We start from the raw sequence: 17,388 nt of genomic DNA on the forward strand, positions 1-17,388 counted from the left end.
TTACAATTTTTCACGAGTGCCTTTTTTCAGAAATTCTTGTGCAAAAACAAGTGCAAGGCAACTTCAACTACTAACTTTGTCTGCTCCTCTGAAGAAATCAAAATATTCATACACATGAAAAATGGTCCGGTTAACATTTTCCGACCTACCCTAAGGCACACTTGAACAAAACCCCGACCAGCTGGGTTTCACTCTGATTGCTACAGTTCCTTCCTGTGCACTGAGATTCACTATACCAACCATACCTCACAATCACACAAAGCTAAAAGTCCCTATCTCAATTGTGCTGGTGATTACGTCTTATGATTTGCATTGCAACTCAGCAGACAACTACAATATTGTGTATTCTAAACTTTTTAATACCATCCCAGGATCTTAGCCCACGTCGGACCTGATAACCACTTCAACTTCTCTGCAATACGCGTCATAGTCACATAACAACTTAAAACATGTCCGCAGAACACCACACAATCACTGCAAAAACAACAACAAGCTAAGTTTAAGCAATTACAACGTGCAACCCTATTAATACTCACACCTCTGCTGTTACAACTCGCTCCCAAAACACCAGTGACAAACCATCCAACAAGCTTAGTTGAGCCAACTCTTGTCCAACCTCTTATCATTGATTATCTGATGGGTGTTTTCTTTGTTGACTGAGACGTGAAGGGAGTTAGCATTAGTCAAACACATCTAATTAACAGAGTAGCCCATTTGGCTACACAATAGGGCCAGGAATCAATGAATAAAGTCAAGAAATGTTATCACAAGTTAGCAGTTAGGTTAATGCAAATTAATTGCGATATCATGTTGTAAAGATACAGAATAAAAATGGAATGGCAGAACCTCCTAAAGAAGTTCAGGCGCATCAGCATGGGACAAACAAGAAGTTCAGTCACAGCAGGATTAACAATAGAATCTGATGCTCAGAGAATAGTCTTCGATCCTCTCTCTTAAACATGAGTAATGTTTAAAGTCATTTAATTTAGAGCCTAAGCCATCAAAGGTGAATAAATCAAAAGGCATCTCAAAAGGTTTGGGACATGAAGAAAAAGAGGAAAATGTGGGAAGTTGTCAGCATTGCAGAAGCTCAGTGAAGAGTCTTCTATGGATAGGGAAATAAGTGTTAGCCTAAGCCACACTCAGCAAAGAATCAAAAGGGAAAGCACGGAGGTCTGTACCTCTCAAGGTCCAAAGGTAAAGTGGCAATATCAACCTGTGAGAACACCAATTAATACCACACAAAGGATGTATGACGTTACAACGCATACTTTTACAACGCCTACCTTTACATCGCAAGTTTTACAACGCATACCATTACAACGCATAGTGCTTTTGGGCGCTGGGTAGTGAATAGTTTAATTTACTATTCCAACTCCAGTCCCCGTGGATAGTAGGGAAGGTGTTGGATAGTACATTAAACCTATTCCCTATCCTAGAGCGCCCCCCCAGCGCAATGCGTTGTAATGGTTTGCATTGTAAAAGTTGCGTCGTAAAGGCACTGCGTGGTAAAAGTTGCGTTGTAAAGGATGTTTACCGCTGCAACATTAGCACAGTCCTGTGAATGATATCAGCTTTGGGTACCTGCAACTCCTCGATACATTTCTGAATAGGGACTGTCAATTAACGCTCTGGCTCCCAATGTTCTTTGTCAAGGTCCTCTTCTCAGATTCTCTATCACTAATACAGTGTTACATATATTCCCAACTAACAGACCATGTGAACATGCCTGCAAGAAAAAAGACACACAAGGAGAAATGGAAAAGCAGTATTTTATGCAAAATTAAATACAGGCCTACTAAGGTCAACTCTGACTGTATGCTTCAATAGTGCACGTTTATTAGGTGCTCATATGTGCACATACAGCTACAAATAAATGACGTCACAACATAAATTCAGCATTAGATTCAGATTGTACTTTAAGTAAATGCAGTATAACTGGAAATACATGAATATGGGAGTATGTGAGAACTACATTATGAATACAAATGTAGAAACATTAGTGCACATGTTTACATAAATCTTTCTTGTTTCAAGAAAATACCTTCTAATAGTGTGAGCATGGTTTTATCCAATCTACAAAGGCTACAATCCCTTTTAATAAGGTTAAGGCACACAGTGTATATGAATTTTTTGTTCTATAGTGAATGCAGTTCAGTACTTGATTTAAGTGCAACACTTTACATTAATAACATTAGGACACACAATGTATGTAGTGCTAAGTGCATTATATATTGCGTATTTGTGATGTGTAAGGGTGGAGCCTAACTTACGCTGCTTTACCTCCCACAATGCTCCAGATATAACTTGAACCAGAAACATTTCTTTGCAGCAGCAACGAGCAGAGCAAATCAACCATGTGTCGCTGCTGTGAGTGGGCATATGAAGTGCTACATTACAGAAGCAGCCAGTGTTTGACTGTTGGCATAAAGGAATGTTATGGTACGCACAGAGAACGAGTATATGCATGGCAAGGTAGTTTCTGTGGCATTTATCTTAAAAAAGCATTTTACTTTCTCGGTGCGTGGCGATCTTGAAAAGGGTTTGCTTATGTTCTCTAAGAAACCACAAAACAACACATATATTGCATATATAATATGATCTGTATATTGTCACTTGGTTTCTTTTTTCATACAAAGCTACGCCTGGAATCCAGGGTACAAATGTGTCATGCGGATCTTATTAAACCATGTGTTTGAGTTTAGAGCTCATATTTCTTCATAAATCAGACAGTGGATGTACTGGGGTGTTCTTACAATTCTTTTCTGAATGTATGTGTGATTATAGGGGGATAATAAAATTTGCAGCGTAGAATTGTTGCCCTGTTTGACTAAAAAATATTCAAAGATGACTGCCAGTTGACAAACATGGATAGTGGCTTTGAAATGGTTATGGACAATATTAAGTGAATTATGTATGAATAGAATATCAATATGAGGGCCTCTTAGCTCTGCATGGTGAACTGCTGGGCTTTTGCCAAACAAAAATGAAATAAATAAAAAAGAAACGTTTGTTCCATGAGCCCAAAAATTAAAGTGATCTAGTTTCTGTGTGGATGACTACTTTTAGCCGAAAGCTGCCACTCACACAGAAGTGAACCAATGACTGAAGTGGGCTGATCGATTCATTGCCCAATGCTGTATGCAGTGGGGGCGGAAGCAAAATATGAAAGACACCATATTAGACCAATGAATGACGAGGTCTGACTAGAAATCCCTGATTGAATGTATGTACATGTTCGTTTTTGTTTTTAGATTTTTTTATGATTATTTAAAAAAAATGCAAAAATAAAAGTTCTTTTCCAAAGGCAGCCTAAACCCGATATACATATTGGCAATGTTTTGACTTCCAATATTTTTCCAAAAACAATATTGTTCCCTTTATCAAAGAAAAAACTTTCCTCCAGTCCTGCATCGTGTCTCCTCTCTCTGCGCCTTACAGGAAGCAGGCAGCCTCCCTCTCCTCCCCTAGGCCAATCACAATGCTGCAATGGCAGTGTTGTGATTGGCTGGGATGCCGATCCCACAGCCAACAATGGGGAGGCCATTTTCTAGCCTACATAGAGAAAATGCGGAGTGTGCATGACTGGTTTGGTTGGCCCTGAGGCCGAACAAGCAGTCAGCGGCCACAACAGTGGGCAAGTCACTCCTCCCCTGCCTGGAGCAGGAACACTCAAATGCTGCCCCCATCCAAACCCTGTCTTCTGAAACATAAAATGGTATTCATAATACCATTTTATGTTTCTGCTTCTCGGTCTGGGAGAAAGCAGTGGGGTGACGCTCCTCCGCCCACATGTAGGAGCAGCCCCAGGGAGACTAGGGGCCAGATGTAGGTGAAATAGATTTACCGATTTTAAATTACCGAATTTTACCGATTCGGTAATTAAAAATCGGTAAATCTATGGGGTCGACATGTAGGTATTCCAGATGTGCTGGAATACCGAATCGGATGATTTCGGTATTTACCGATTCGGTAAATACCGAATCGGTAATGCCCATGCATTCCTATGGGCTCTGAAGCCCATAGGAATGAATGGGCATTACCGATTCGGTATTTACCGAATCGGTAAATACCGATTTTCACAAGGGTGCAGGGGGTGTCACTTTGACACCCTCTGGCACCCCCAAAACAGGCTCGGGTGCCATGTGGCAGGCATACATGTCCTAAGGGCAGGTCTGCCTGTCACATGGCATAGGTGTGCATGCACACATGTGCATGCACACCGGAATCGGTATTTTACCATCAAATTGGATTTGATGGTAAAATACCGATTCGGTAAGGCTCCTGGGACTCTGAAGAGTCCCACCTACATATGGGTGGCTCAGATTCGGTAAATTTACCGATTTTTTTATTTTACCGAATCGGTAAAATTACCGAATCGGTAATTTTACCGATTCGGTAAAATAAAGCCCCCTACATGCCAATCACCTATTTACCGATCGGTAACGGCCGAAAATACCGATTTTCGGCCGTTACCGACCGACCTACATCGGGCCCAAAGTCACTTATTGAAGGCAAAATGCAAACCCATTCCCTGTCACAAACGGTTTCTAATATTTATTACACGACATACTGGCAGATGCATCAAAGTTATGTTTTGCGAGTCCTTAATAGCGAATTTTAAGAAATCGCTATTAAAGACTCGCAAAACGGGATGCATGTAGGAATCGCAATGTTATTAGCGATTCCTACAGATTCCTTATTAGCTGTTCCGCTATTTCAAGGGTGCCAGGGTGTCCAAAGGACACCCTGTTACACCCCTGAAATGGACCCGTGCACAAATGTTACACACACACATGCCCTAAGGGCATGTGTGTGCGCAACATGTAACTTTGAAAAATTTACAAAAGTGCTTTTTTCAAAGTTTTAGCAAATTACCACGAAGTTCAACTTCATGGTAATTTACTCCCCCTATTAGCGAATTCGCTATTTTTTAGGGTTTCATGCATTGCATTTAAGGAATCTCATTTTGGGATTCCTTAAATGCAAGAGCAATTTAAGGAATCGCTATTTAGAGATTCCTTAAATTGCGATTTCTGCATTTGGGATGATGCATCCCAAATGCAAAAATACCGGGAGCAAACGGCCAGATTCTGAGAATCTGCCCGTTTGCTCCCGGTATTTTCTTTGATGCATCTGCCTGTAAGCTCTCACCATGAATTATAACAGGAGTTCAGGAGAGAGCTGGTATATTACTTTCAAAAGTAACAGCAATGTAATAATTTTCAGCTTAGCAAGCTAATCTGCAAAAATCGTGTCTCAAATGTCATGGCACATTTCGCACCATCTCGAAGCCAGGCACATCTGATAAGCAGAGTGAGCGTGATTAGAAAACATTCCCATTACAAGTATGTAAGTCATCAAACAATTTACTGGCAGATGCATCAAAGTTATGTTTTGCGAGTCCTTAATAGCGAATTTTAAGAAATCGCTATTAAAGACTCGCAAAACGGGATGCATGTAGGAATCGCAATGTTATTAGCGATTCCTACAGATTCCTTATTAGCGATTCGGTAATAGCTAATCGCTAATAAGGAATGGCTTTCCCATTAATTCCTATGGGCCTAAGGCTCATAGGAGTGAATGGGAAAGCCATTCCTTATTAGCGATTAGCTATTACCGAATCGCTAATGTTCCGCTATTTCAAGGGTGCCAGGGTGTCCAAAGGACACCCTGTTACACCCCTGAAATGGACCTGTGCACAAATGTTACACACACACATGCCCTAAGGGCATGTGTGTGCGCAACATGTAACTTTGAAAAATGCACAAAAGTGCTTTTTTCAAAGTTTTAGCAAATTACCACGAATTTCAACTTCATGGTAATTTACTCCCCCTATTAGCGAAATCGCTATATTTTAGGGTTTCATGCATTGCATTTAAGGAATCTCATTTTGGGATTCCTTAAATGCAAGAGCAATTTAAGGAATCGCTATTTAGAGATTCCTTAAATTGGGATTTCTGCATTTGGGATGATGCATCCCAAATGCAAAAATACCGGGAGCAAACGGCCAGATTCTGAGAATCTGCCCGTTTGCTCCCGGTATTTTCTTTGATGCATCTGCCTGTTAATGTTTATGGAATAAAACCCTCCCTGCTCTTCACAATCTTCACTACTTTCCAAGATATCAAAAGCAAACTCACAATCATCATAAGCCACTAAGGGGGAAGTTGGGAAAGTTCCCTAGGCTTATGGAAGACCTTTTATCAGGCAATATATCAAAAGAATATCATGGTTTTAATACCATGTTGCCAGCATATCATAGTGTGAAATTAAACACATGTATGCTTTACTATGGAAATGTATAACCCCCACGTTATCTGTTCATGCTAAATCTGCTTGCAGGATGTGCCATCTACGAGGTGATGTGAGGTACGCCTTGGTGCGCGAGACATAAATTATGCAAATTAGCATGCTCAGCTGAAATCTTTAACATTGTTTTACTTTTGAAGGCAATCTACCAGCTCTCTCATGATGCCCATCCTGGGATTCTTAGCATACTGAAACGGCCATATTAGCTAGATAAAGACACACATTTCAACTTTTGTTTCACAAGCTCATCTAGAGGCCTCCACAGCCAATACCTCATGTAGAAATATACGTGAAGGGCTAATATTTATCCTGGTAGAGTTGGGATTCTAAGGAGACTCAAAATCAAACATTCCCAGCCCATCCGACAAAATGGTAAGGGGTACCTTACCATGCCCAATTCAGACTCACATTGAGCAAACTGATTGAATTGCTCTTTTTAATTCAAAGCCAATTCACCCTTGCAGATTAGCTACCTGTGGCTCTACCAGGAACCTTTAGAATAAAACTACTCTAGAGACCTATTTGCAACCTGCAGGTCAGCAGAGGTGTGCACCCACTATCATTCTGGCAGGTGATCTTGGCACTGAGCCTGTGACTCCAACTTTATAGTGAACCAAGGACCCTCAACGGATCACTTGAAGCACTTTTGCTGACCCTGACACCCTGAGAGAAGACCGTGCACTCTTGCACTCAAGGACACCAACACCGTCAGCGCCTCGCCGGACCCGCTTCGCGGGTCCCGCAGCGCTGCTCACACTGACTCTGGGAGCTGTTTGTGGGAGCTGAGAGGAGCGCGGGGCAGGTGAGCGAGCTAGCGGGGCTGCGAGCACTGAGGCAGGGACTCCAGCGTCCAGGAGTCCCTGCGCGCCCAACCAGTCACACCTGGGCTGCTCTCCCCGCTGGCCACGCCCCCCGCCTACGGAGCTAAAAGCGGAACTATCACTTGACCTCCTGGGACCCTCAACGGATCACTTGAAGCACTTTTGCTGACCCTGACACCCTGAGAGAAGACCGTGCACTCTTGCACTCAAGGACACCAACACCGTCAGCGCCTCGCCGGACCCGCTTCGCGGGTCCCGCAGCGCTGCTCACACTGACTCTGGGAGCTGTTTGTGGGAGCTGAGAGGAGCGCGGGGCAGGTGAGCGAGCTAGCGGGGCTGCGAGCACTGAGGCAGGGACTCCAGCGTCCAGGAGTCCCTGCGCGCCCAACCAGTCACACCTGGGCTGCTCTCCCCGCTGGCCACGCCCCCCGCCTACGGAGCTAAAAGCGGAACTATCACTTGACCTCCTGGGACCCTCAACGGATCACTTGAAGCACTTTTGCTGACCCTGACACCCTGAGAGAAGACCGTGCACTCTTGCACTCAAGGACACCAACACCGTCAGCGCCTCGCCGGACCCGCTTCGCGGGTCCCGCAGCGCTGCTCACACTGACTCTGGGAGCTGTTTGTGGGAGCTGAGAGGAGCGCGGGGCAGGTGAGCGAGCTAGCGGGGCTGCGAGCACTGAGGCAGGGACTCCAGCGTCCAGGAGTCCCTGCGCGCCCAACCAGTCACACCTGGGCTGCTCTCCCCGCTGGCCACGCCCCCCGCCTACGGAGCTAAAAGCGGAACTATCACTTGACCTCCTGGGACCCTCAACGGATCACTTGAAGCACTTTTGCTGACCCTGACACCCTGAGAGAAGACCGTGCACTCTTGCACTCAAGGACACCAACACCGTCAGCGCCTCGCCGGACCCGCTTCGCGGGTCCCGCAGCGCTGCTCACACTGACTCTGGGAGCTGTTTGTGGGAGCTGAGAGGAGCGCGGGGCAGGTGAGCGAGCTAGCGGGGCTGCGAGCACTGAGGCAGGGACTCCAGCGTCCAGGAGTCCCTGCGCGCCCAACCAGTCACACCTGGGCTGCTCTCCCCGCTGGCCACGCCCCCCGCCTACGGAGCTAAAAGCGGAACTATCACTTGACCTCCTGGGACCCTCAACGGATCACTTGAAGCACTTTTGCTGACCCTGACACCCTGAGAGAAGACCGTGCACTCTTGCACTCAAGGACACCAACACCGTCAGCGCCTCGCCGGACCCGCTTCGCGGGTCCCGCAGCGCTGCTCACACTGACTCTGGGAGCTGTTTGTGGGAGCTGAGAGGAGCGCGGGGCAGGTGAGCGAGCTAGCGGGGCTGCGAGCACTGAGGCAGGGACTCCAGCGTCCAGGAGTCCCTGCGCGCCCAACCAGTCACACCTGGGCTGCTCTCCCCGCTGGCCACGCCCCCCGCCTACGGAGCTAAAAGCGGAACTATCACTTGACCTCCTGGGACCCTCAACGGATCACTTGAAGCACTTTTGCTGACCCTGACACCCTGAGAGAAGACCGTGCACTCTTGCACTCAAGGACACCAACACCGTCAGCGCCTCGCCGGACCCGCTTCGCGGGTCCCGCAGCGCTGCTCACACTGACTCTGGGAGCTGTTTGTGGGAGCTGAGAGGAGCGCGGGGCAGGTGAGCGAGCTAGCGGGGCTGCGAGCACTGAGGCAGGGACTCCAGCGTCCAGGAGTCCCTGCGCGCCCAACCAGTCACACCTGGGCTGCTCTCCCCGCTGGCCACACCCCCCTGTCCACTGACCAATTACTAACGATTACAGGGCATAAGGCAGATAACTGTTCCCGCTCAGCGGGAGCGAGCGGGAGCGCGCCGGGAGAAGCCCGGGACAAGGGCGGGACCGTTTGAGGCCGTTCGAGGCCTAAGAGGTCTGGCCTGGCCCACCCCCCTTGGTTCCCTTCATTGCCATTGCACCGGGACCTTGAGCTTTGTGAGTACTACATATAAAATATAATCGTCACACATTATGTGTACTCGGGGGACCCGCAGTAAGACTGCACTGGGGCTAACTAAGACAAAAGGCACCTTGGACAATTTCCTAGCAAAAACAAATCTGGCCATAGATGTAGAAATTACAAAGATGCAGAAAAGGGTTTCAATCGAGCTAGATGCGGCACGTAGACTTTCCCAAACGTTTGCTATTTCTAAAAAATCCTCTTTGGGAAATATTGCGTCCGCCGTTTCCCCCCAGCCAGTTGAACGCCCCCCTCCTCTGTTGGTCCATGCGGATGTTCATCATTCCCCCTCTTTTTCTTCATCTTCACTAGATTCTTCTCTTATCTTTTCACCCATGACTGTTCAACCTAATGAGGGTGCACTATCTACCGAACAGGAAAATCTGATCACCTTGCCGGTTATAACTGCCCCTTCCTTCTCTGTAGCAAAAAGCTCAAATTCTGGTGCCTATGCTTTGAAGAAGAAGAAAAATAATGTAAAATCCGCCTATGCTCGTAAAAAAGCCAAAGTGGCTAGACAGCAGTTTTTCAACCGTCGAAGAACTTTACCTAATGTAGGGGATTGCAAACAAATACCTCCGCTAGTTACACAGCCAACAGGGGGTGATAATAATTCCAATCTTCCCACCCCCCTTAATGCCCCTACGGTTGAGAATCCTACTATTCTTGTAGATAATCGAACACCGGGAGGCCTAAAAGAGACAGATAGGGATACGGATAATCCAGGTGATGATGAAGACTTTCTTCAAACTGTCTGGGTCACGTTAAAACAACTATTGACACCATTTGAACTCAGACTGTCTCGTATTGAGAATCACCTACTCGAAATGGATAAAACACTAGTATCCCTGGCCACACTTAGCCTTAAACAGCTGGAAGTAATACATCCCCATATCAACGAGGGTGTACCCCTGGCTAGTAATGTTGGTATTCTATCTGCCTCAGACCCTAAGACCAATACTAAAGTAGCCACAGCTTTAAAGGAGGATCCTCCTGCCCCTTTGATTTCGCCTGCTCCTTTATCCACCCCATCACATAAGCCGACACCAATTCCCAAACCGAGGAAATCTGTTAATGTCCCTGCCAATCTTCCAAAAGGTAATGAAGAACCCACTAAAAAACAGGTCCAGCCTAAACCTCCCTCTAGATTTGACCAGAAGCTGAGTAATTCTGCCACTCCTCTTCTAGAGCCCTTACCAAACGCACATCTGAATTATCAGAATTTTCGGGGGGGCTACATTGACCTCCCGCCGGAGGCTGGGGCTTATGTTGCTATCTTGGCCGGGGTACCTCCGCTCGCCCCTGATCTCGTCGAAACCCAGTGGTCCCTAAAAAATAAGGTGATCCACTGGTTGAACACCAATAGGCAGATCCCACAAACCAACAGGAGCAGGGTTCTCATGGCCAGGAGAGTCCCCTGGGTGGGCCGTACCTATAAATCGATACCAGGAGATTGTATCGTGGTGTCCTTTGCTGACCCTCATACTGCCCACCTTATTACCACATGGGATCCATATAGGGCGGAGCAAACAATAGTCACTAAACCCCTTACTTTCTTTTATCCCCCTAAGCAGGTAGCCGGGTATCCTGGGGCTTGGACTGTGGCCCATAATCATAGATGGAAGGGTCAAGGACAGGGTTGGCAGCCCACTAACAAGTGGTGGGAAGGTGTCCCTACTATGAATAGGTTTGCTTGCCTAGATCAGGTGGATTGACTGGATACGGACGATCAACCCCAACGATCAATGGTACAAATGCAAGCAATAACCGCCGGTAATAGTGTCCCAGTGCCACATATTCCTAATAATGTGACCCATGCGATGGTGACCCAAACTCCCCTTGCCCGTTACCCGCCTTTTGCGCAAATCACACAACATCTAGACAGGGCACTTCCTCAAGACCAGACTGATGCTATGGAGTATGTGGGACACACACACCAGGTGGCTAGGGAACCGAAACACTCACTATTATCCTGGAATGTAGCAGGCTTGGGTAATAAGATCAGGCAGACATCTTGGCTGGAGACCGTCCGGAAGCATGATATACTTTGCCTGCAAGAAACTTGGCTTGCAGAGGAAAGGCATATCATGGGGTATCGCACATTTCATTCACCCGCGGCTCCAGCAATCCAGGGGCGTAACAAAGGGGGCCTGTGTATATATATTTCAAATATAGGGGATATAAAGGTGTACACTTCCCACTTGGATCAATTCTTTCAAATCCTTTCGTTTAAATGGGGCACCACTCAAAAGTTTATACTGGTGAACTTTTATAATAATATGCCTGTAAATGAAATGGAATGCACCCTGAACAAAATGTTGAGTTACATTCACAGGGAGAGAGATCAAAACCTGGGAGACAGTACAGTTTTGTGGGTGGGAGACTTTAATTGCACCGTCTGTCCACTCTCTGAGTTAGGTTTGTGCGGCCTTGCAGAGCGAGGGGAGGACGGTCCTTTTCATTTCTCACACACCAAGCTGGGGTCTCTCCTTAACAGCATTGTGTTTACTTTCGATCTCACCTTCATTAATCAGGTATGCTCTCCACCAGCTTCCTTTGCCCCAACATATAATGGAAGAGGTTGTGAAAGTATAATCGACTTTGCACTCATATCCCCCACTATACCTAATTTTATAACCTTCTGGGAGATAGGGGATGATCCAATGAGTGATCACTACCCTATTACCTTTGGGGTTAGGCTCCCACAGGAGAAAGCAAAGGAAACTGATGGCCCACCCTATCCAATGGAGGTTACTTTAACGAAGTTAAATGGTTATGTGCTCAAGTGGGAGACCTTGAACCCTACAATCTTTCTCCACAACCTAATATCCTCTTGCTTTGCAGACATATCTGTCTGTTTAGAGGAAGATACTGAGCCTAAGGCGATTATGGTAGCTTTTGCTAATATTCAGGAGCACATAAAAAGCCTTCTCACCAAGAGCCATAAAAAGAAGGGGAAACGCGCTACCGGGTGGTTTGACTCTAGATGTACAGCTGCCTTAAAGAACTTGAAGAAAGTTCTTAAGGCTATCCCGAAAAATAGGGTCCTAATTTGTGAGGCCAGACGGGAGTATAAGAGAGAGATTAATCTTAGGAAAGCAACTAGGAAACGAGAGGCCTGGGAAGCTTTGGGAGAAGCGGCCAGGAATAAGGATACTAACCTTTTCTGGAAAGTGATCAGAGCAGCTTATAATACTAATGATACTGAGAACTGTATAGATGTAGCAATCACAGCAGAGCGCTGGGTTGAACACTATGGTAAACTTTATACCAACGGCCAGGGGGACAACACGAATAACCAACGGGCTCTCTTACCCCTGAACAAATCTACACAGGTTCATCAGTCAAGTGATCCCCCAGCTTCCCCCTATCCAATTGATTTGGTCTTCAGCACCCTAGAAGTGGAAAATGCAATTAGGGAAAGCCCTTCAGGGAAAGCCCCTGGTCCGGACTACACACCAGTTGATCTCTATAAAGCAAATTTGGAACTTTGGATTCCACTCCTAACTAATGTTTTGAATATGGGTAATAAATGTGGCTTAATTAAAACCTGGTCAGAAGCCATTGTTGTCCCCATTTTTAAAAAGGGAAATAGGGACGACCCGGCGTGCTATCGCCCTATATCCCTATTAGATGGCCTCATGAAAATTGCGGGAAGGATTATCCTCAAGAGAATCCAGAATTGGGAGGCAGAAAACAAGATTATCACGGAATTCCAATACGGTTTCCGAAAAGGGCTGGGCACCCAAGAACAATGTTTAAATCTGTCCCTACTGATGGCAAAATATACTGAGGCCAAAAAAGGGGATCTGTTTATTACCTTTGTTGACCTTAGCTCAGCATTTGATTGTGTGGACCACCTGCAGCTTTGGTCAACATTGGAGCTCATTGGGGTGGATCCAACCATTATTGTATTTATTAAAGAATTATATAGAGAGGCTGGTGCCAGAGTAAGGTTCGGGACCCAGGGACAATGCACACAGAAATTTCCCATAAACAGAGGGGTCAGGCAAGGATGTATCCTTGCGCCCCTTCTGTTTAGTTTCTATATCAACTCTGTTGTAGACCACTTGAGAATGTTTCAGAATGATTACCCAGTTGTGAATGATAGGCCTGTACCCATCTTACTATATGCCGACGATGCGGCTATAATGTCTAGGACCATGATGGGGTTGCAGCGAGCGGTGAGAGAATTTTCATCCTATATGGGAAAAAGAAACCTAAAAGTGAACATTTCCAAAACCTTTTCCATGCCGTGTTCCCAAAGGAGTAAAAGGTCACAATGCTCGATCTATCTTGATGAGCAAAGAATTGAGAGCATGGATACCTTTTGTTATTTGGGTGTTGTCTTTGGGAGGAAAGGAGACTGGAAGCATGCGGTATCGGCTAGAAGGCTTGCCTTTACGCGTGCCATTGGGGCCCTGAGAACTTTTGCAGCGAAAATTGGGGGCAAGCCGATTGCTGAGATGATACAGGTTTATAAAGCAAAGTGTGTAGCGACAGTTACGTATGGAGCAGGCCTATGGGGGTTTGAAGATGTGTCCTCACTCCAAATTTGTGAGAACCTTTTTATCCGTTATTTATTGGGTGTGGGTAAAACTACTTCTACCTATCTCACTCACATTGAGAGTGGCCTTAAATATCTCAGTGACTATTTAAAGCTGGCCCCGTGCTTGCTCTGGCACAAAATTTGGACCACCAAGGAATGTCAACTTAATAGAGACCTGATCAGGGACTGTTTGAATTTGGACGCTGCATCCAAAATAAAATGGTTGCGACAGGTCCGGATGATGTTTTCCAATATTGGCTGTCCTGAATACTTTGATGATCCAGAGTCCTTAGAAAACCTGACTAGGTCATCTCTCAGAAAACTCCTAATCACACATCTGGAGGGCATTAGATGGGAGGCTGAGAAACTCAAAAATACTACTCTGAGTTACCAAAGAATAACCCCCACTGAAGGCTTGCAACTGTATCTCAGGGTCGAAACTGCTCCTTATTCCCGTATGTTACTTACCAGACTCCGCCTAGGCATTTTCTTTCGGATGATTACTTTACCAAAACTAAATGATTGGTCTACCTCGAATCTAATCTGTCCGTGTGATGATCGCTCAATACAAAGTAACAGTCATGTCATGTTCTTTTGCAAATTGTATTCTGCCCCAAGGAAACTGTATTTATTACCTCTTCTTAAATCTTGGGGCATAAGAACATGCAAAAACGCTTACTTTAAGTTACTTTTGCTAGATGAGGTGTATGTCATCTATGTGGTTTCTTGTTTTTTAAAGTCAGTCATGAAATTTAGAAATTCTATGATGTAACTTTTTATATTTAAATTTTCGTACATGTCTTGACTTATGGTTGATTTTCTGAAATGACACCATCGACTGTATGTTCTTATCATGTGAAAATGGCTTTTTCGAGCTTTTAAGCGTTGGGAGAAAATTGTGGTATAAAATGTGCTGTATGCTTTTATGATTTTTACAAAACAAATCGAATAAAGCTTATTTTGAATTTGAATTTGAATTAGTGAACCAAGTTGTCATACTTATCTTTGAATTCCACACTTTAGGTGTAATCCAATTTAACACTGGAGCCATTATTTTGCAAAAACGGCTTCCTGAACATCAGAGTCTCCTTTCAAAATGTCCACCAAGACGAATCCAACCCAGTGGGGCTGCCTCACCTAATATCAGCAGAGGGGACAAAGTGGAAATGAGTGGTTTGCTGATTTAATGATTTTTGCAAAACCTTGGTCACAAAATTCATAGAGGAAAGCCCTCTTCCTTCACTGAATTAGATATTAAGGTATACATGAATCTTGAACATTTTGCTCAAGAAGCATCTTTTATTTGACCTCTTTGGAGGTCAGAAACACTTGTGCCTCACCATTCAGTGGCATATCATCACAATATTTAGAATTGCTCAGCTAAAGGCAAAACAGCCTTCTGGCAATCGAACCCAACAAAGCCTGTGACCAAGAAGTGGGCTTAAGCTATACATATGCATTCCCAGTTTCAGGTTAAACACCCATGGCAATACAAACTTCAAAGTAAAATCTTCCTGCAGGTGTAGGCCCCAACCACAAGCTCCGTATGGCTGACTAACAGGGTTAGCTGAAGAGCTGATACTTCTCCCCTCCACCGAACTCTAATATATTCAGAGTGGAAAGCTACATTCACATGTGCTCCATCAAGAACTACATTTATTGGATTCAACGGTGCAAAATTCTGATGGCTTGTACCAACAGTGCCCACAAATATGGAGCTCTTTTTCAGACTTTAGTACTATTCATCTTCTGACAAAGTGAGATACGGGCGGGTGCCAAGTACTTCACTTGGCGACTATGGGTTGACAAAATCACTGGATGATGCTATTAAACTGTCAGCGCCGTGTCTCAAATTCTCATCTAATTGTGTTTCATATATAAAGGTACAAAAGATACAACTTGAGATTGTCAAGGCCTGAAATGTCAACTTATCGGAGCAATAGACCATCACAATAAATTATCCCCCCTTTTAAACTCAAATGGTTTGCAGCAGCACTGAACTTTATTTGTATTTATATAGCACTTCTCATACGCAGTCACTTTCACAAAGAATATATGTTTAATTATAGATTCAGATACAGACGCTCTCTGCTCTTGAAAACAGTTCTTAATTTGTGCTGGTATTTTGCAGTGCTCAGCATCGGCATTTATTTCTAAACACTGGCACCAATCATGTTATTACACCATATGGTGGCACTGTGTGTCTATTCTACTGCTGAGTTTGTCAGTGCATTGTTAGTTTAAAACTGATAAATCTAGCACATAGGTGCTGCTGGTTCTGGCATTCGGCAGCGGTTGCAGGGCTGTTGGTGGTGCCAGCTGCAATGGACTCCTATGAAGTGCCTTGGGCCCTGGTACTTAATGTTTTACAAATTAAGCAATGCGTGGAAGAATATGTATACATTGAATGCTAATTGGTTGTAATGACTTTAAGTGTAGGCTATGCAATATTTATCGGGAATCATGGTTTCATTTGTTATGTTGTTGCCCGGCCCTACACATCAACATAGGAGACTCCTCCTAAAACCTATCTTTTTATAACTGGTGAATGTCAGTGTTTTTTTAGTTTAAAACATTATGTTTTAACTGACATTATCACATAACTGTACTGTCACCCTTACCTTTGCTTTTTTTCAGTAAATTTCTGCTTTGTTTTAAAGTAAATAACATATTATTACCAGAGCTAACTATAAAACCACTTAAAAAAATTTAATGTGAATTTCTGAGGTGTTTTTTTAACATAAAGTAACAATATAAAGGGATGTGATTATAAGTAAAGCAGACCTACTGGCTTTGCCAAAAGGTCAGAACATCAACATATAAAATCATAGGAAAAATGACTATATAGCAAGCATAAATGTATGTGCCAAATTGTTCTAGATGAAAAAACTCAACAAGCGTAACCACATGTAATAATTCACAGATAGACCAAAACTATGATTTAGTTATAAAGATATATTTATATTTTTTAATGATAGTTATAACTCATTTTCTTTTATACATATTCATAAATTTCTTTTTTGATCCTTTTCATGTAATTTTTTTTTTTTAAAATAGTACTTTGTAAATCAATATAAACAAACAAAGGAAATACTAAATCATGTATATCCTTCACCATCATTACATAACATATTATCAAATTCATGTATAAATTCAGTGGTTTTAGTCAAACAGCAAAAATGATGAATATACGGTCGATGTACCATTGATGGAAGCAATGCGGTAGATGGAAGCAACGCGTGTTTCGGCAAGACTGCCTTCATCAGGGGACCATCTATTGTAATAAAAACTATGTGAAACATAAAAAATGACATGAAAACACGGGTTACTATTCTATGTTATATACATATATATATACACACCTAGACAATTGGTCACAACTTTGTAGATCATCCAAATTTGATAGTAGTTATATTCAAACTTTTAATTAACGACTAATTTCTCATTACATTTGAAACAATCTAATTCATTATCAAATAGACATATCTTCTCCTATCTTGCAATAATTCCTCATATTAGACTTGAGCCAATCTATACAGCCTATTAAAAAACTGTATATACTCATAGACCTCTATATATCTATTTCCTTATATACATGTACTTAGCTGATAATTTCAGATATTTTTACAAACTCATATATCATTCATAAAAATGTGCAACTGAACAAATGATCACAACATATTTGCCATCAAAAACATAAAGAGA

The sequence above is a fragment of the Lissotriton helveticus genome, chromosome 5_1 (assembly GCF_964261635.1).
Source record: "Lissotriton helveticus chromosome 5_1, aLisHel1.1, whole genome shotgun sequence".
Classification (NCBI taxonomy): Eukaryota; Metazoa; Chordata; class Amphibia; order Caudata; family Salamandridae; genus Lissotriton; species Lissotriton helveticus.